The 21,393-nt window shown below is 39.9% G+C and overlaps 1 long non-coding RNA gene across 1 annotated transcript in view; it reads left to right on the forward strand.

Moving 5' to 3' along the window:
- LOC134359191 (uncharacterized) overlaps positions 1 to 21,393 on the forward strand; it is a 55,230-nt gene that overhangs the window by 26,528 nt on the left and 7,309 nt on the right. The window contains exons 2-3 of the long non-coding RNA XR_010021061.1: positions 16,423 to 16,466; positions 18,819 to 18,862. This is a non-coding gene — a long non-coding RNA (uncharacterized LOC134359191). The remainder of the gene's footprint in view (positions 1 to 16,422; positions 16,467 to 18,818; positions 18,863 to 21,393) is intronic.

Genomic DNA, 21,393 nt, shown 5'->3' on the forward strand with positions numbered 1-21,393 from the left:
AACGTTTAAGAGAAGTGTGGGTAGGTGCATGGATTGTAGGGGTATTAAAGGCTTCAGTCCCGGTGCAGGTCAATGGAAGTAGGCAGTTTAAATGGCTTCGTTCAGACTGGATGAGCTGAAGGGCCCGTTTCTGTGCTGTACTTGTCTATGAATCTATAACTTGAAATAAGCAATGACTATTAAACATGAGATGAAAAGTCCTTGAAAGTGAGTCCCTAAGTTGTGAGAATATTTCAGTGATGAGGCAAGTGAAGTTATCCCCTTTGGTTCAAGAGCCTAATGGATGTTATTCCTCCTGCAAGATGTAGGAAGTTGGGGAACCTCACAGACTCCTTCATGACTAGATCTGTGGGATGTGCACCCAGCTGCAACTCCTGACAGATTAGATCAAGGAATTGGAGAAGGATTTAGTTGTACTCATACTTATTTAGGAAGTTGAGAGCTTTATAGATGAAACTTTTATAATAAAGTGCTCACATCCAAGGTGCATGCTGCAGATAGATGAATGACAGGCAGAAAAAGTACTAGGAATAGGCAGTCTGAGCAGGGTTCACCTGTGGCCATTCACAAACAGGTATGTCTCTTTGCAAACTTTGTGGGATGTTCTTTCAGAGACTAGCAACAATACTTGGGTCTCTAGCACTGTGACTTGCTCTGAAGCTCAGAGAGAAGTGGTGCAGTCAGACAAGGGTTGTATTAGGTGGAAGATTTTTATTTCTGGGGTATTGACTATGGCCACACATTTTAATTCCACATCCCATTCCCATTCTGACATGTCTATCCACGGCCTCCTCCACTGTAAAGATGAAGCCACACTCAGGTTGGAAGAACAACACCTTATATTCCGTCTGAGTAGCCTCCAACCTGATGGCATGAAGATTGACTTCTCTAACTTCCGCTAATGCCCTACCTCCCCCTCGTACCCCATCCGTTATTTATTTATATACACACATTCTTTCTCTCACTCTCCTTTTTCTCCCTCAGTCCCTCTGACTATACCCCTTGCCCATCCTCTGGGCTTTTTCACCCCCTCCCCCTTTTCCTTCTCCCTGGGCCTCCTGTCCCATAATCCTGTCATATCCCTTTTGCCAATCACCTGTCCAGCTCTTGGCTCCATCCCTCCCCCTCCTGTCTTCTCCTATCATTTTGGATCTCCCCCTCCACTTCCACTTTTAAATCTCTTACTAGCTCTTTCTTCACTTAGTCCTGACGAAGGGTCTTGGCCTGAAACGTCGACTGTACCTCTTCCTAGAGACGCTGCCTGGCCTGCTGCGTTCACCAGCAACTTTGATGTGTGTTGCTTGAATTTCCAGCATCTGCAGAATTCTTCGTGTTTGCCAGATTAGCAATGTTTTTTTGAAGTTTGGAGCAGGCTCCATGGGCCAGATCCCCTGCTCCTGATCCAATCGCTTATGTTATCAATTCTTATCTTATGAGGAGAAGGATGTACCAATGTTTTGGTAGATAGTCTGATTAGGAGTCAGCATAGCATTGAGCATGGGAAATCGGGCTTGATGAACCTTCTCAGTTTCTCCAAGAGGTTATCAAATTGCAGTTAATGTGTTTGGTTCATAATGTAAAATCTGTGATGACAGACTGAAGCACCTGAGAAAAAATCTTAGAGGTTTATTTCATGTGTTGACCTAGTAATTTGATGATAAATGTAGGATACTCCACAATAGATGTCAAAAACTGCATTTTATTGTATAACGTAGTAGCTTCTATAACTGGCAGGTACTTTAAGTATGAGGAAAATTACACTTAAGGTAATTAATTACACCTTATGAATGAATTTGAAATAAATTTCTGTGGCTACTAAACTTGAATCCATCAGGCTGAAGTGAGTGCTCTATCAATTCATCCGAAAATGTTTTCTTTTGTATGCAGTGCAATTCTGAGGTACTTCCTCATGAGAGCTGCAGAAAATGTAGCTCCAGTAGAAGACAACATGTCAAATTTTCATACTTGGTTCTTGACACTGATGTCTGATATACTCAGCCAAAAAGGTCCTACCTTTCAGGACAGTGCTTACTCTGAGAGGAAATTGCTTTTACATAGTCACATAATGAGATTATAATGAGTGCTGTGGAATCAGTTGTCCAAGATAGAAATAGGGCCTTTGACCTAACTTGTCTGTGCTGACTGTGATGCCTGTCCGTGCTCATCCCATTTGTCAGCGTTAAGCTCTTTCCCTCTGTTCTTCTACCTGAGTAATTGTCTAACTGCCCTCTGGCAGCATACTTAATATACCCAACATCCTCTGTGCGGAAAGTCCTGCTCCCTAGATCTCCTCCCACCTTAATAATATGCCTTGGATTTTAGACTCCCAGACCCTTGGAAGAAGATTTTGTCTATCTACCCTACATTTATCTTTAATTTTATCCTCCAAGGTCTCCTCCTAATGTCTTTTGTGTCATTCGAAACAAACCCAGCCTATCCAATCTTTCCTTGTCACTAAGATCCTTCATTCTGGCCATCCTCTCATGGAATCTCTTCTGCACTTTCTCAAGAACCACCACATCCTTTACATCCTTTACATCTTTTTCTTTCTGTTGTGGTTCTGGTACTGTCTGAGATCTACAGTTTGACAGTGTGTTTTCAGGCCTGACTGGGCGATCTGGTGCTTTGCCCTCTCCAAGAGGGTTCCGGGAAACGAGTGGCCTCGAGGCCTAGAAGCTTAGAGATAGGGCGTGAGTCCGTGATCGGCTCCATTCTCCCTGACCTTGCCGAATACAGCATCGAGAAAGACTGAAAACCTCAAGCTGAGTGTGGAAGGTGAGCGTGTGTTCAGCACCGTCTACCTGCCTAGTGCTTGCTGCTGCTAGAGGAAGGTATCTGCATGTGACAGTCTCTCTCTCTATCCTGCTCACTGCTCCCGCTGGAAGGTCTTATGTTTGAATGACACCTCTCTCTCCCTCAATGCTGTTGGAGGCCTGCAGATAATAAACACTGAGCTGAACTAAATATGGACTCATGCAATTTTATGTTTGTATTCTGTGTTTTCACTTGTTCTTTCTTGTGGCCATTTGCGCGGTTTGTTTTTATTGCCTGTAGAGGGAGTTGATGTTTTTGTTCTCATTTGTGCGATATACTTTTTATTTTTTTTGTGCATGGGGGGCAGTTGATGTTTTTCTCTACACTGACGCCCATGGTTTCCTTTGTTTCATGGCTGTCTATGGGGAGGATGAATCTCAGAGATCTATATGGCAATATACAACATCGACAATAAATATAATTTGAATCCTTTCTGTAGTGTGCAGACTGGATGTTGTGCAACAGTCTAATTTCTTAATCAATTTCCTGATTGGCTGCAACATTTCCCTAACCTTACACTTGGTACCCCTGCCTTTAAAGGCAAACAAACTAAAAACATCTTTGCTATTCTTTCCACCTGTTCTGCCATTTTCAGTGAGCTATGAACACTCATCCCAAGGTTCCTCTGTACATCAATGTTTCAATAATCGCTACTATTGACTAAGTCCAGCCAATATTAGAAGACCCAAAATGCTTGAACTGGATTGCATTCCTTCTGCCACCACTCTGCCCAGATTTCGAACTGATCCATGACCTAAGACTTTACTCCATTATGTCTGTAAGCCACTTCTAATAATTCAAACCTCAGCCCAAAAGAGTGCAGGGACTGTACAATCTGTACTTTTCATTATTATTAGAGAGTGCATGATACTTGCTGGAAGCATGAAGTCAGTTGTGAGGTTTGGTTATAATATCCCTTCCCATAGTTAAATATCCTTCTGCTATTCATGCCTGTTCTGAAGTGTTGCGGTTACTTGAAAACAAATCAGACCTGCCGGGAGCCAGGGTGCAGGAATTGAAACTGTATGACGTGCTTCTGTATAATTGAGTTCCAAGTCCAAATAAAGTATGTTTCGATCCTTTATTATGAAGCCAGCAGTGATGAACAATCTTAAAGTGTAATTAGAAATTAATGAAACTAAATTAGCAATGTAGTGGAATAAGCATAATTAGTGTTGAAGTTAGCGTAATTAAGCAGTCAGCGATAAAACGTTATCCCGGTCCCTGGTTCCCTTTAAGCTAAGTATGACAAAGCTATAACTATACTCATTCACTACTACAACACTCTGACCCACACAACAAATCACTGTGACCAATAATAAATGTGCAACATAAAATACAATACAGACAAACAGAAAATAGATACATGGCTTCTATATTAAGTATTATCAATTTGGCAAGCTAACCAATCTGTAACTGATTCAGAATCAGGTTTTTATGTCATGGGCATATGTTGTGAATTTGTTATGTGGCAGCAGTACATTCCAATATACAATAATAAAAACTAAAAATTGCAAGCATATATTTAAAAAGATAATTAAATTAAACAGTGCAAAAAAGAAAGAAAAATAATACTAAGGTCGTGTTCATGGGTTTATTGTCTGCTGGTGGAGGGATGTGCGTTGAATGTGTGTCTTCAGGCTCCTGTACCACCTCCTTGATAGTAGCAATGAGAAGAAGGCAGGTCCTAGGTGATGACGTCCTTAATTGGGGCCCTCCTGATACTGGGTGGGTTCTTGCTTTGCCTTGAACCAGGTTGTTTCCCCAGAAAGCAGGTTATGTAGCATAGTTTTAAGCAATCTCAAGGAAATTTTATCTAGATCAGCGCTCACAGGTGAAATTCCTCAATCACTGAATTGCACCAGGCATTCATAAATAATCCGTTTTATTTCACCTCACCTATTTGTCCCAGCATCAGGCTGATCATGTCACACATCATGCATTGATCTTTCTGCCCACACCAATGTAAATTGGAGCTCGGAACTTCATTACAACTTCTTAATCTAGGTGTCAGTCATGTTCTATTCTTACCTTCCTTGCTATTTGAAGATACACTCTGATATCAGAAGGACTGATTGGACAGTTTCAGAATTGACTAGTTAGAGATTTTCAAATTCCACAGTGATGACAAGAGAGACTATCCTCCAGCATTACTCACCTGAGATATTGAATGGCTGCCTCAGTGGTTATACTACAGCACCATTCTGTCACCGGGTAGCTCCTACTTCCAGAGTCACCAGTAACCTACCTGGACCCTCAAAATAAAAAGGACATACATTAAAGTGCAAAATCCTTGGATATATGTATATGTCATGCCTAGACATTTACACAATACTGTATTTGTCAACGTGGAATGGAGAGTGTGTTTGTAAGTCTGGTGGGAGCAAAAGATGTTGGGATGATGAGGGTGGAGAGCCGTGGAGGGCTGTGGGACAGGAAGCAGAGAAGGAGTGCCAGGAGCAGGGGTTGTGGCACGGGTGCAGACACACCCAGCCCTGACACACCAGGCAAGGCTATTTCATTGCAAACAATTGGTTTATTAATCATGACAGAATGTCTCTCTGCTGCTTCCTGCTCCCTTCCCTTTTTCCCAACCATGATTCCCCTCTCCCTGCTTCCTTCCTACTCTCAGTCCACAATAGAGACACAAATCAAAATCAGATATGTTATCACTCACATATGTCCTGACATTTGTTTTTTGTGTGTGTGTGGCAGCAGTACCATGCAATTACATAAAATTACTTCAGTACAGTGCAAAAGTCTTATGCACCCTAGTTTTATTTATTAATTACATACTATTTAAATAAAACTGTGATGCCTAAGACTTTTGCCCAGTACTGTTGAAGCAGAATTAGGCCATTTTTGCCTATCAATTATGGCTGATATGTTTTTACTCTCAAATTCATTCTTCTACCATTTCCCTATTACCTTTGATACCCTTACTAACCAAGAACCTATCAACTTCTGCTTTAACCCATCTGATAACTGGACATTTGCACGCTAAGTTCATAAAATACCTATTACAGACATTTGTAACATCTTTCAGAATTGCCTTTTGACATAATCTCAAGCAGGAGCTGCTCTCCCTGCAAAGGTCCAAGCAGCAGTGAGTTTGAACATCCTGTTAACAATTTCTTAGCTACTGGATCACTCCAGGTGACATCAGCAGTAGATCTAATTCTATCTGTTGCTTAACATTGCGTGAAAAGACAGCGACCCTTTACTTAAAAAGGTTTAGTTTCATCCATTCTGATCAATTAAGAACATGTGGGGTCAGTAATGCTGGTGATTCCCAATGTGCAGTGTGCAATTGGCAGCTCGTGTGCCTAGTCAGACTTTCATCAATACAATGGAAATGGTTTTAATTATCCAATGTGCAGATAATCATTAATAAAAATATTTTCTCAATGGTCAATGCCATGTTTCATGTCAGGACCCATGATTCCTTCATCCTTGGGAACTTGCATTGCTGTATATTCGTTTAGTAGCCAGCACTGTCCAAAAGGATATTTTCTGATGACCATTGATTACTTTCCACTTCCTTGGCTCCTGGCATGAGTTTGGACTTCAACAAGCACAGATGAGCACAGAAAACTGCAAAAGTACAAGAAATAATCTCCCACTGTTGTGCTGAATGCTGCATTTTGTTATCTTGATCTGGGGTCGACCTGAAGTACAGACCATTGAGGTGCAAAGGCTCTACTGAACTTGGCTTATCAGTGGTAGAAGCACAATGATTCAATCATCTCTCTCAGCTACTCATTTTGCCTTCAATCCCTACAAATGATGAAGGTGGGTTTTTGAATAAGAACTGATGTCTCATCCTACTATCTCACAGCCTTTGCTTGACTCTGCCCCAGAGGTTGCCATGATAGTTATTGTAAGAATAGACCAAGTCTAGATAAGAGCCTCTGTAGAAGAGTTAGCACTTTTGGAGATCATGCATAGTCATTGCCAAAAAATTAATGATGAATGATTTTAAGATAACATATCACAATTGATTTTACAACTTTTGTTGTTAAAGATTCACTCAATCACTCACTGTACGCAAGAATTGGTTGGCATATTTAATTCAGGTGCAAGAAATGGCAATCTTTGTGGGTGCAGCATGCACACTAGGGTATACAGCAGGTGTCAGCAGCTACCACATCAGTGTCACTTATCTTGGCACATTGAAAGATGTTATTTGCTCAAAATAAGAATACAGTTCAACAGTGCTGGAGACTTGAGAATAGATTATAATAAATGAAATTCAAATAATACCCAAATGGGATACCTTATCTCTGAATTTACACAGGCTGCTGTCTTTCCTATTAAACAATCTTAACAATGGGTTTAATTTCCTAACAGGATGTCACAGTGCTGAGTATAACCAGAATCTGGCTGTTGGAAGACTGCATTTCCACTGGGGTAATGATAGAGACCAGATCATAGCTGTCTGGGTCCTGCTATCTTCTCCGTCCCATCAGCTGACAGTTTGATCTGAGCACAGTCTCAAACTTGGATTCCTCTCACTGTGGTGGTCCAGGTGATTGTGATAATTCCCTGACAATCATGGGTTAGAGTCACATCTACCGTCCCATGGAAGAGTTAACATGCCCTATTGCCGTCAGTTTTAGAGAGACCTGCGTAGGTTGAGCATCTTTGCAGAAAAATAATCTTTTAGCTTTTAGCATCCCTTTCCTTCTATAAAACCAAGAAGTGCTCAGGAAATTGCACTGCTGTGCCCATTCACAGCAGTAATCTGGTTACATATAGCACAGGACTGATAAAGGATTCCTTAACAAGCATTTGTTATGGAATGGTATCTGTTTTCTCAATGAGGGCAAGAGCTCGGAGTTAATTGCAAAGGTTACGTATCATCCCTCGAGCAGAGGTTACAGATTTGCTCTGCCCATCTTCCAGAGAGAGCATCACAGTGGGCTCCTCCAAGCCACTTATCATCTATATTCAGTAATGTTGGTAGACCTAAGAGCTCAATTATAGCCTTACTGTCTATTTGTATTAGCCTTAATGACAAAACATTAGAGTGCTCTGTGCCAAATGTATTATGTGATAAATCCCTGCATCCACTCTGGTAGGGAAAAAAATAGAAAAACTGTTCTTTTTTAAGTGGCGAGAGATTAACACTTGTACACTTACATCAAAATGCTTCTTTTATTTTCCATCATGCAGGTCACCTGTGCTGATCTTAACCTGATATCATCCTGAGCTTATATCAAAGGTCCAAGGATTTCAACAGTGCATTTTTCATGATATCAGAACCTTCCTTCCCTCACATTTGCACCCCTTGTCTATATTCTATGTATAAAATTCTAAAGGGATTGGACAGGCTAGATGCAGGAAGATTGTTCCTGATGTTGGGAAAGTCCAGAACGAGGGGTCACAGTTTGAGGATAAAGGGGAAGCCTTTTAGGACCGAGATGAGGAAAAACTTCTTCACACAGAGAGTGGTGAACCTGTGGATTTCTCTGCCACAGGAAACAGTTGAGGCCAGTTCATTGGCTATATTTAAGAGGGAGTTAGATATGGCCCTTGTGGCTAAAGGGATCAGGGGGTATGGAGAGAAGGCAGGTACAGGGTTCTGAGCTGGATGATCAGCCATGATCATACTGAATGGCGGTGCAGGCTTGAAGGGCCGAATGGCCTACTCCTGCACCTATTTTCTATGTTTCTATTGTCTTTTCCTAAAACAAGACTGATTACAACCATTCCCTAGTTTGACACTGTATATGCCGTTTTATACAATGCTCTTGAATATGTTTTTACAAATTCAAAGTTCAAGGTAAATTTTACTATCAAAGTACATATATGTCACCATATACAACCCTGAGATTCATCTTCCTGTGGGCATACTCAGCAGACTGATAGAATAGTAACTAACAATATCAATGAAAGACCTACCAGAGTGCAGAAGACAACAACATGTGCAATTGCAAATATAAATGAATAGCAGTAAGTAACATGAACATGAGATAATGAGATAAAGAGTCCTGAAAGTGAGATGATTGCTTGTGAAAACTGTTCAATGATGGGGCAAGTGAAGTTGAGTGTAGTTATCCCCTTTTATCCAGGAGCCTGATGGTTGAATGGTAGTAACTGTATTTGAACCTGGAGGTGTGAGTCCTGAGGCTCTTGTACCTTCTACCTGATGGCATTAGTGAGAAAAAAGCATGACCTTTTTGGTGAGAATCTCTGATGGATGCCGCATCCATCAGATAAAAAATGATGAAACAATGTACAGGAAGGAGGTCAAACACCTAGAGAGCTGGTGCAGTGATAACAACTTGATGCTTAATGTCACCAAAACCAAGGAGGTGATCGTCGATTTCAAACGGTCTCAGCCTGAGCACACACCCCTCAGCATCAACGGCTCCACAGTGGAGAAAGTGGAAAACATCAAGTTCCTTGGGGTGCAGATCTCGGACAATCTCACCTGGTCCAGGAACACCACTGGGATTGTGAAACGGGACCAGCAGAGATTGCACTTTCTGAGGAAGCTTAAACAAGCATCACTCCCCACTAACATCTTAACTACATTCTACAAAGGCGTGGTTGAGAGTGTGCTGACCTATAGCATCACAACCTGGTACTCCAGCTGCAGTGCTGTCGACAAAAAAGCCTTGAACTGTTTGTTCTTCTGCCATCAGGCAAACGTTACAGGAGCATCAAAACTAAAACCACAAGGCTACTAAACAACTTCTTCCCACAGGCAGTCAGACTGCTAAATAGCTGCTCTACCTGACTCTGCTGTGGACACATTTAACTTGCACTGGACACTTATTACTTGATTTTAACTGATATGTGGCTGTTGTGTTTTACTAATTATTGTTATGTTTATTATTTAGTGTTGCGTTTGTTATGTTATGATTGCACTGCTCCTGGGAAACGCTCTCTCATTCTGCCCTGCAGAGCTGATGTACGGTTAGAATGACAATAAAGTTTTTTGAATCTTTGAATCTTTGAATCTTTCTTATGATAGCATTTCATGTACATCTGCACAATGGTTGCGAGGGCTTTGCCCATGATGGACTGGGCCATATCCAATACTTCTTGGAGGATTTTCTGTTCAAAGGCATTGGGCTTTCCATACCAGGCTGTGATGCAGCCAGTCAATATACTCTCCACTACACATCTATAGAAGTTCCACCACTTCTTGCACTCAGGTAATATTCATCAATATAGGAAAATATATTGGGAGGAGAAGATGGCGGCGTGACGCAGCGCGTGTAGCCTCTCCGATGAAATGATATCGTATTTGTTAAATGGGGCTGTGCACAATTCTGATTTGATGGCAACAGACGTGAGAAGCATGGAGGAACATCTGGGGAAACTTCTGAAATGCCTGGTTCACATCCGCTGCTACTGTGCGATCGAGAATCTTCGGAGGGAAGGCCCTAAGTCCTCGGCTTTTCCTGTTGCTGGTGGCCGGGGTTGGGGTCGAAGCGCTCAGCAGAGATGGTGCTCGGTGCTCAGTGTCGGAGGGCTGGTCGGAGGCTCGAAGTTTTCGAACGAATCAGAGTTGGACTGTGGTCGGGTGCTTCCAGGATGCTGCATCGGCAAGTTTGCGGCACTGGTAGCTCATGGCAGGAAGAGAGTTTTCTTCCTCCTCCCGGCTGTGTGAGATGATGGGACTTTCGAGAGACTTTGAACTTTTTTTTACCATGCCCATGTCCTGTTCTTCATCAAGTTACGGTATTACTTGCACTGTTGTAACTATATGTTATAATTATGTGGTTTTTGTCAGTTTTTCAGTCTTGGTCTGTCTTGTGTTTCTGTGATATCACACTGGAGGAACATTGTATCATTTCTCAATGCATGCATTACTAAATGACAATAAAAGAGGACTGCATGTCCTCATAATCTAATCTAATCTAAATTAGTCTTCTAGGCTACAAATTCATGTTTTAACACCCTATTGAGACGTATACATATCAGTTCTTCTAATTTATGCTGTTTAGTGATTGTGCCTTCCTTATTTCAAAGTTCTATCCATATAGCCTCATTGAAATGAAAGTTCCTTCTATACAAGTTAGGTAAAGCTCCATAACATTACACTTATGTAGGAAATAAATCTTACTGTTGTTATCCTTTTGAACATTCATTTAAAGCAGGGGTTCCCAGCCTTTTTTATGCCGTGGACCCTTACCATTATCCGAGTGGTGTGTGAAAGTAGCAAAAATAATTTACTCTTTTCCATAGATGGCCTGCTGAGTTCCTCCAGAATTTTGTGTGTTATTAGCTAAAATAATTTAATCTCTTTTGAAACTGAGATAGGGATTTTACAATAGTGATTGAGGAAGTGACAGAGATCTTAAATATTTGTCTTCACGGTAGTAAATAATGAAAACTTGGCAAAAAACTGTGAATTGGAGGTTAGGAGGAAAGAATGATTATCACTGGAGAAGAAGTGTTGACAGACAATTTCTATAGGTCTACCGTTCTTGGTTCCTGATTCAGAAATGAAAAGGCTGCAGAAATGATGGATGTAAATGTTTCTTGTTTCATCAATTATGGTTACGTGACAGCAGAATGGAAAATCATAAACATACCAGCATATTTCAGGAAAGGAAGGAGTGAAGGAAAGACATAGGGAACTGCAAGAAGTTTATCTTATGTCTGTTATGATGTCTATTTTTATAGGACATTGATAGGGTGGCAGGGTGGAGGTAGATTTCTACCAAAAGGGGTGTAAGGCACTCCTTCCCTCCACTAGCCTGCAGGTCACCCTCGCGCAAGGCGTAGCATTCCCTCCTCTGCCCACAATCGGGGTCATGTGAAGCCATGGGTGGAGGTGATGGATGGTTATATGAGCAGCTGGAACATACATATCAGTCCTGGTTATGCAGCTGCTGATTCCAGGCAGACAATCTCGGAAGAGTATTGATAATGGCTGGGGTCATCCATCTTGTAAAATATTGCCCAGAAGAAGACAACAGTAAACCACTTCTGTAGAAGAATTTGCCAAGAACAATCACGGTCCTGAGACCATGAACACCTACGTCATATGACATGGCACATAATAATGATGATTGATAGAACACTTAATAACCAAAACACAATTGTGCAGCAGCAATATAGTTCTATGGAAAGAAAATTGTGTTTGACATATTTATTACAATTTTGGAAGTATATTACTAACAGGCTGTATATTTGCATTTAGATAAACTGTCACAATAAAAAATAAATAACTCCACAAGATAAGGACTCAGGATATTAAGGATAATGTATTACCATGTATAGAGGACTGGTTAACTCATAAAAAGTATAGACTAGGGATAACTAGATAATTTTGAGATTGGAAAGCTGTAAATAAAATGATGGTCCAAGGATTAGAGTTGTGCTTTTAAAATTATATATTAAAGACTTAGATGAAGGGACTGAGGGTATTTCATTATCTCATCTCTTTATCACATTATCTCATGTTCTTGTTATTTATTGCTATGCATTTATATTTGCATTTGCACAGTGTGCTGTCTTCTGCACTCTAGTTGATCTTTCATTGATCCTGTTATGGTTATAATCCTGTTATGGATTTATTGAGTTATGCCCACAGGAAAGTGAATCTCACAGTTGTATATGGTGACATACATGTACTTTGGTGACAACGTTTACTTTGAACTTTTGAACTTTGTATCCAAGTTGCTGGCAATAGAAAAGAGAGCATTTAGGTTTTGACATGTTTATTGTACTTGTAGATCTTGCACCCAAAACAAATTCTCTGAATGGACATTATATTAACTGATAACAATAATTTCACTTAATACACACAAATATAATCCATTGAATAATCGTATCTGATAAATATAGGGAATACTTCAGCTTCAGAGTCAGTATCAAGTACTAAATCTAGTGTATTGAGAACCATCTCACTATGCTTCTCTCTGACTATTTTATGTTCTTTTAAAATTTAAAAAAATCTTTGTTTGGTATCATTCAACTTGTATAAATACTATTATCAAAGAAAATTTCAACATGTTTATCATTTTCAGTTCATACATTGTCAATGACATCTTTATTACACTCTCCCACTATCTTAAGTCAAATCAATCAATAAGTTTTGCAAGATAAATTATTAGTTATGTACCTGATTGATAATGATGCTTGTCCAAAAAACTAAAACAGTGAAGCAATGTAACAAGGGATGTCCATGTTTACACAATGTACTCTTCCAAGTATGTAATGCATTTTCATGCATTAAATAAAAATTCATTTTTGATGCTTTGTATAAATTCAAATAATGTAACAAAGCAAATTTGTTGAAAACTGGTTTATAGTCCCCCGGATACTAATGGTAGTTGCTTCTTAACAGAATTGAGTTATTCGTGCATTTCAAAGAAACGTTACTGAGTGAAATTTGCAATACTGGTTTAACAAGGTGCTAATTATTAGTGGCAGTACATTAATAACATTTAACTGAGTTATTGTGGGATGAGTCCAAACACTTGAATTATTACTCGATTCAGCTGACTCTCTGAAACATGTTTTATGACACATACTTAGCACTGATTAGCGTAATGAAAGTTGTTTATTATGATGCGCAGTGCAGCATTTAAAACAGGTTTACAGCCCTTTCATCATCATCCATAAAATTATAGTCAAATGCAGCAGCATCGTTTTGCCATGGTCATAGAAAACTACAGCACAGAAACAGGTACTTTGGTCCCTTCAATCCATGCTGAACCATTTGAACCATTTAAACTGCCTACACCTGTCACCCATAGCCCTCCAAACCCCTACCATCCATGTATCTATCCAAACTTCTCTTAAACCTTGAAATAGCTCATATGCACCACTTGTGTTGGCAGCTCGTCCCACACTCTCACGACCCTCTGAGTGAAGAAGTTTCCCTTCATGTTCTTCGTAAACTTTTCACCTTTCACCCTTTAACGTCACGAGAGAATGAAATATTGAGACAGCAGGCGGTGGGTGCCCTGCTGTTGAAATAAGGCCCCTGCACTCCAGCGAACTCCTTCTCTCGCTCTCACTCTCGATGGTGAGCGAGAGTCTGTTGATCCCCGAGTCAGAGAATTGGAAGAAGTGACAGGGCAGATTGTAGCATCAAAACAGCGAGCTGTTGGCCTCCCTTCTCAGTGCTGCAGAATTGACATCTTTCTCTCCCTTACTAGTGAGAGAGAGCCTGTTTGAGATGTTGAAGTGTTGGGATGGACAGTAGTTTTTGATGGACTCTAGATCACGGTCTCTTTCGGGACTTTGCGGGGTGGGAGATTGATGTTTTCGCTGCAGCAGGTGGGGAGAAGGTTGATGCTTTTACTGCTGTCTATGCATGGGAGGGAGGGAGGGATTTGGGGTTCTAACATTTTCTGCCATTCAATTTTTGTTTCTTTTTCATGGATATGTCTGCAAAGAGTAAGAATTTCAGGTTCTATGCTGTATACATTCTCTGATATTAAACGGAACCTTCTAACCCATGAGCTCTGGTTGTAGTCCCAACCAACCACAGTGGAAAAAGCCTGCTTGCTTTTTACACTCACAATTTTGTATACCTCTAACAAATCTCCTCTCAATCTTCTAAATTCCAAGGAATAAAGTCCTAACCTGTTCAACCTTTCCATATAATACAGGTCCTCCAGACTTGGCAACATCCTTGCAAATTTTCTCTGTACTCTTTCAACCTTAAGTTGCTTCATGGAAGTGACGGTTATGAGTCTGACAAGAGATGGTTAGGGATTATGCAGGCAAGAAGGAAGGGGCTGGAGTGGCTACTAAATAAGGACAGGGGAAAAGCAAAAGTTTGTGAAAAAGTAACAATCAAAAATTACAGGTACCTGAAATCCAAATAGGAGCAGACACTCAGCAGGTTAAGCAACTCCTGAGGATAAAAAAATGGAATTTGCTTTTCTGATCACATTTCTAGCTAGTTCTGATACGTGAAGAGAAAACAAGTTCCTGTGTTTTCCATTAGTTTTTTAAAAAAAGAGTTCATCAGCAACTAGAAGCTTTCCCACTATCCACAGACACAGACAACCCTTGCAGTTGAATTAATGATTCCCTTCCACTTTCAGTCTGCATTTAGCATTCACACTGTGATCTCCTTTACATCCGAGAATCTAAACACAGATTTGGTAGCTGCTTTGTGCAGGACCAGCCTTCAGTGTAGGGACGTAAACTCGAGGAATTAGTCCTGACGAAGGGTCTCGGCCCGAAACGTCGACTGTACCTCTTCCTAGAGATGCTGCCTGGCCTGCTGCGTTCACCAGCAAATTTGATGTGTGGCTTCAGTGTAGAGAATTGGTGCCTGCAAATTTAATTTTCTATCCCACTACCACTCTGATAAATCTGTCCATGGCTCCATGCACAGTTATAGCAAGAGCCAACAGATAGCCTTAGCAAGTCAAAACAATTGAGACATAACACATATTCATTACCTCAAGCAAGTCAATGTTGGCCACATTCTGAAAAATGAGATGTGCTCTAATCCTGCAACTCATTCAGGCTGACAACTTCAATGTCGAGTTCTTTTCCCTCTGTAAACTGGTGGAGCATTTTATAAAGCAGTCTATTTTAGTCTTCTCCATGCCACATAGAAAACATTTTGATCATTGCTTCCTTGAATGCCTTCCGTCAGTCTTTAAATTTGTCTGATCTTCTGGTCACTTCTCGGCTCTGTAAGACTTTATTCAGTGCTGCCTGTTTTGCTGAGTATTTCTGTGGTTTTTTTTACCTACCCCAGTTCATCTTCATTAGACTGCACTGCTTGAATTAATTTGCAAAGATATTTTCCTAGTAGACTTGCCTTCTTGGTACATAAATCCAAAATCATGTCAGTAATTTACAGCCATATTAATTAGAACATTGGTATATGTTTTATATTTGTCTGCATGGGATAATAAATATGCATGTATATCTCAAAATATATGATTGCAAATGTACTATTAACTTGGCTTTGTTACAGGTAGACAGTAAAATTGAATGGTAATATTACAGGAAATTTGCATACTTATTAGTGCAACAAGAAATATTCAGAAATGCTGATCTTTGCATCTTCAAAGGAGAGCACACTGTGCTGGGCACCTCAGCCACAAATTCTAGTCCAATGCTAACCATCAGAAGGCCACTAAATGTAAATGTAGAGTATCCCATGAATCCAGTTTAGAGTTATAGAAAATTCTTCTACTATTGAACAATACAGGGATCTGTGTGCCTTGGTGGAATGTAAATAATTGCAAGTAGATTTGGCTACAGAGGTAACATGAAAGAGCTGTCTCTTCGCAATTATGCACTAGGGTAAAGGTGAGATCAGAAGTCTGTACACTACAAAAGACTGCTCCATGGGAGAATGATAATGGTTATATAGTGCTTAATTACTACAGCTCCCTTTTCAACGTTGTTGAAATATTATAAAATTAGGTCGCAAAAGGTTATTTTTCCATGAAAACTAAAAGTAAAATGACATGTCTCTGAGCAAGGGCTTGATTTAAAAATGGAATTACACTTTTGGTCTACTTCCATTGGGAAAGAATCAAAAGAGGACTATTATGTTAGTACTTTGGAAAGCAAACTTTGCTTCTCCAGGAATGCCTTTAAGTCATGGAATTCCGATTGATTGTGGAAGCATAATATACAGTCTTTCTTCCTTCATTCCAGGTAAATTGGTAATTGAGACACTTTCTACTGCCTTGAAGTTGAAGGTAAATTAAATATTCATCTGTATTTGAAAAAATATATAATGAGGATATCTACCTCAGTCACCTATTCACACAGCACGTTCTTTTTTTTGTAATTCAAATTTTTATTATTTATTCTTATCTTACAAAGCAGCACAGCATATCATAGAGTAGATACAGTACAGCATATTTATACAGCCATCCAATGATAGGAAAATAAAACTTAGAAACAGAAAGAAGTTCTAATTTAAGTTTAAATTAACATACAACCAAAATTGTTCCTACGCGTCTTGCACTTTTCCCTCACTGTTAATTCTTCCCAACGTGTTCATATGATGAAATCTCAATCATTTCTTCAGTCCATTCCTTCACAGTGGGATATCTGGGTCTTTTTTTCAGTTTTGCAATATAATTCTTGCAACTGTGATGAAACCCAACTTTAAAATAGTAAATTTGTCATTGTTTACATTAGGTAACATAGCCCTATCACCCAAGAGACAAAGCTGTGGGCACAAAGGCAGTGTAGAACCCAGTCGATTCCCCAACAGATCAAGAACTTTACACCAAAATGGATGAACCATGGAACAGTCCCACATCATGTGAAAATATGTGCCCACCTCATTTTTACATTTCCAGCATAAATTATTATCCAAATCCCTATTTTGTAGAATCTAGTTGGTGTCCAATAATATCTGTGTACTATCTTATACTGAATAAATTTCTCTCTTGCTTCCCTAATATGTCTACCCACATTTGATGAAATATTTGACCACTCATTATCTTCAATATTTTTTCCAAGATCCTTCTGCCATACTGCTTTGTGACTGTTACACGATTTACCCACAGAGTGCTTGAAGATTTTATAAAACACTGATGTTTTATGAACTTCTTGTGGTAATGTAAAGTATTCAGTTAAAGCGTTACTTTGTGGGTCACCGTTCTTGAATATGCTACTAATGCAATGTCTTATTTGTAAATACTTCCAAAAATTCCTTTTATCTACAAAGTTATATTTCCTCTGCAAATCCGCATATGACATAAAAATCCCATTCTCATAGAGATCACCTACTGTATTTACACCTTTAATCTTCCATTCTTTCTCCCCAATGCATAACTCAGGGTTATTCGAGAGTGAGGAGTATAACTGGTTTAAAAGTGACATTCTACAGGCTTTACAAATTGTACTCCACACACTCCTTGATTGAAATAGTATAGGATTTAGGTTAGTCTTGTTTTCCACATGTTGTGAGAGGATGTTAAGGGGTGAAAGTGGTGCAGCCAGGCTCCATTCTATAATTACCCAATCTAAATCAACATCAGCCCTATCCCAATGTTTAGCTAACTTGGTCATTTCAAAGGATAATTTATATGCCCTGACGTCTGGTAGACTGAGCCCACCCATGTCGCTGGACATCTTGTTCATTTTAATTCTGGGCTTCTTCTTATCCCATAGAAAATCACTGATAATTTTGTTGTATTGCTTGTAAATCAAATCTGATATATTTAAAGGAAGCATCAGAGAAAGATAGTTAAACTGAGGTGCTATGACCATTTTAACTACATTGACTTTACCGCAGAGTGACAGTCTCAGTGGCCCCCACTTATCCAGATTATTTCTTATCCTACTCAATAATGGATCATAATTTTAAGTAATTATTTCATCCAAATTCTGACTGAGTTTGACCCCTAGATACTTCATTCCAACTGGCACCCGTCTGAAGTTACACTGAGATGCTGAATTTGAATAACACAATTTTGACATTGGCATAGCCTGGGATTTATTACAGTTGATTTTATAACCAGATATCTCAGAATACAATTGAATAGTTTTCATTAGTGGGGGTAAGGAATTAGGAAGATCAGTAATCAATAATAAAATATCGTCAGCATATAGCATCAGCTTATGCTCCTTTCTGCCTCCCTTCACCCCTCTAATATTTGGAGCTGCTCTAATCATGATTGCCAACGGTTCCAAAAAATTGTAAATAACCATGGGGAGAGGGGACAGCCTTGGTATGTACCCCGTGAAATGTTGAAAAATGAGGATATGATACCATTTGTAATAACTGCAGCCTTAGGGTTTTTATACAAAATTCTAATCCATGATTTAAAGATAGAGCCAAACCCAGAGAATGACAAGGCCATGGTAAAAAATCTCCACTCAACCCTGTCAAAAGCCTTTTCAGCATCTAGGGAGATGGCAGTAACTGGGATACGACTTGTGGAGTTCAGCCATATTAAGTGCAGTAATCTCCTTATATTGTCAGTTGGGGATCTGCCTTTAATGAAGCCAGCCCGGTCAGTATTAAGCCTTAAGTCATGGAATTCAGATTGATTGTGGAAGCATAACATACAGTCTTTCTACCTTCATTCCAGGTAAATGGGTAACTGAGACACTTTCTGCAGCCTTGTAGTTGAAGGTAAATTAAATATTCATCTGGATTTTTTAAAAATATGTAATGAGGATATCTACCTCAGCCACCTATTCACACAGCATGTTCTTGATACCTCAATCCTCTTTGGTTGAAAGTACGTCTTCAAATCTCCTTTAATATTTCTATCCATAATCTTACATCAATTCTTCCTAACTATTTTGAGTGCTATTCAAGAGGAGTAACTAGAAAAGTCAATGATGTATACCATTTCATTGCTTGATCCAGAATCACTGCTTGACTGAGCGGTCGCTCTGCCGCCTGTTTGGTTTCTAGAAGACAAATTAATAGGCTATATGCTATAATAGATGAGGTATTTTGATTTTCATACTCATTATGGTTTCGATCACACAATAGGTAGACATTGGATCCATGGCCTCTTGTGTCAGGATGAGGCCTCCCTCAGGTTGGAGGGACAATACCTTGTATTCTGTCTGGGTAGCCCCCAGCCTGATGGCATGAATATCACTTTCTCCTTCTGGTGAACATATATTTCCCCCCCCCCCCCCCAACTTCCCTCTTCCTCTATTGGGTAGCAGACACCAACAGAATCAACAAACTCTTTCGTAAGGCCAGTGATGTTGTGGGGATGGAATTGGACTCTCTGAAGGTGGTGTCTGAAAAGAGGATGCTGTCTAAGTTGCATGCCATCTTGGACAATGTCTCCCATCCACTACATAATGTACTGGGTGGGCACAGGAGTACATTCAGCCAGAGACTCATTCCACTGAGATGCAGCACAGAGCATCATAGGAAGTCATTCCTGCCTGTGGCCATCAAACTTTACAACTCCTCCCTTGGAGGGTCAGACATCCTGAGCCAATAGGCTGGTCCTGGACTTATTTCCCAAGTTACTGGCATAATTTACATATTGCTATTTAACTATTTATGGTTCTATTACTATTTATTATTTATGGGCAACTGTAACAAAAAACAATTTCCCCCGGGATCAATAAAGTATCACTATGACTATTCCCCACTCTAACCTTTCCCTTCTCACCTATACCTATTACTTCCCCCTGGGTCCCCTCCTCTTTCCCTTTCTCTTATGGACCATTCTCCTCTCCCATCAGGTTGTTTCTTTTCCAGCCTTTAGCCTTTCCCACCCATCTGAATTCACTCATCATCTTTCAGCTATCCTCTCCGCCCCACCACCCAACTTATTATTCTGGCATCTTTGCACTTCATTCTCAGTCCTGAAGAAGGGTCTTGGCCTGAAACATTGACTGTTTACTCTTCTTCATAGATGCTACCTGAGCTGCTGAGTCCCTCCAGAAGTTTGTGTGTGTTGCATTAGTTAAAGTGAGCAGTTAATATCTAGATGTTATCTATTCTCATAAAACTGGGATTTCTGCTCACTACCTAGCCCATCAGTTAGAAACAATGGTTGTAATATTTAACAGAGCATCAATTCAAGAGTTAAACTATGTAAGCTACAATGGTAAGCAGGCTATTAGTATATTTTCTTCCATATGGAAACATTTCTTAGCCTCATCTTAATGTGCATGGTTAATTTGACGACCTTGTTTCTTAGAAGCAGATGGAATACAAATGTGTGATCTGCCACCAGAGTTGGGTATCCTCAGAATCCCAGAGTTAGAGTTGATCTTGGGCATCTAGTCAGCTGCGGATGTGACCCTTTCTGCCCTGCAAAAGCGTGCACCTGTATTTGTTAATTGTTGTCTTATCTAGAGTCTTTAAGCCCTTAAGCTTTCTGTTTAACCTTGTCAAGTTAATTAAAATACTGTACAAACTCCATCATCTGCTTTGAGGTCAGATTATTCATTGCAAACCTTTCTAAACCCCATATCTTACCAATATGTCAGACTACCTCTTTAATAAAGACTATTTCTTAATTATATCACTGGAGGGTACTCCAACACTCCAAGTAGCAAGTTACAAAAGTGAATCTTAAATACACATACCTTCCATTCTGTTCAGAAGTTGACAGACTGACTCAAGATCTTGACAATTTTTGAGTTGCCATGTTCCTGGTCTCTTTGTTAATGAAGCCTGTCCCTTTCTATGAAACCTGGAGCTAGAATCTCCCAGCCTGCTCCTATGCTGAGCTTTTCTTGGTGAGTTGGACAACTAAATAGTAGGAGGAATGAGGACATCTGTTTAAGTGGGACCTTGGCTATTTCTGGCATCTTTTGACTCAGTCTGGATTGCCAAGAATGGGAGAGGAAGGGGCTCAGGGGTAAGTGAATTTTATGAACATACTGTGTCCATCCTATTGTGTCTCACAGGATCAGCCAATTAGAATGAAACTGGCTTTAATTAATTCAGATAATTTTGTAAGTTTTTATATTTATTCTTATCTTCACATAACTCCCAAGGAGACTTAATGAAATTGCTCGCCTATGTATTGTTGTGGAGTAAGATGTAGCTATGAGGACACTCCCAAACCCAAAATTAAATACTACTGAGAAAAGTCACAGAGTTTTTCATGTCAATCACCTGCACATATTAGAAGGATCCCCCATTGTCACACATGCCAGATGACAGTCATGTGTTTG

The sequence above is a fragment of the Mobula hypostoma genome, chromosome 20, assembly GCF_963921235.1.
Source record: "Mobula hypostoma chromosome 20, sMobHyp1.1, whole genome shotgun sequence".
NCBI classification, from domain to species: domain Eukaryota; kingdom Metazoa; phylum Chordata; class Chondrichthyes; order Myliobatiformes; family Myliobatidae; genus Mobula; species Mobula hypostoma.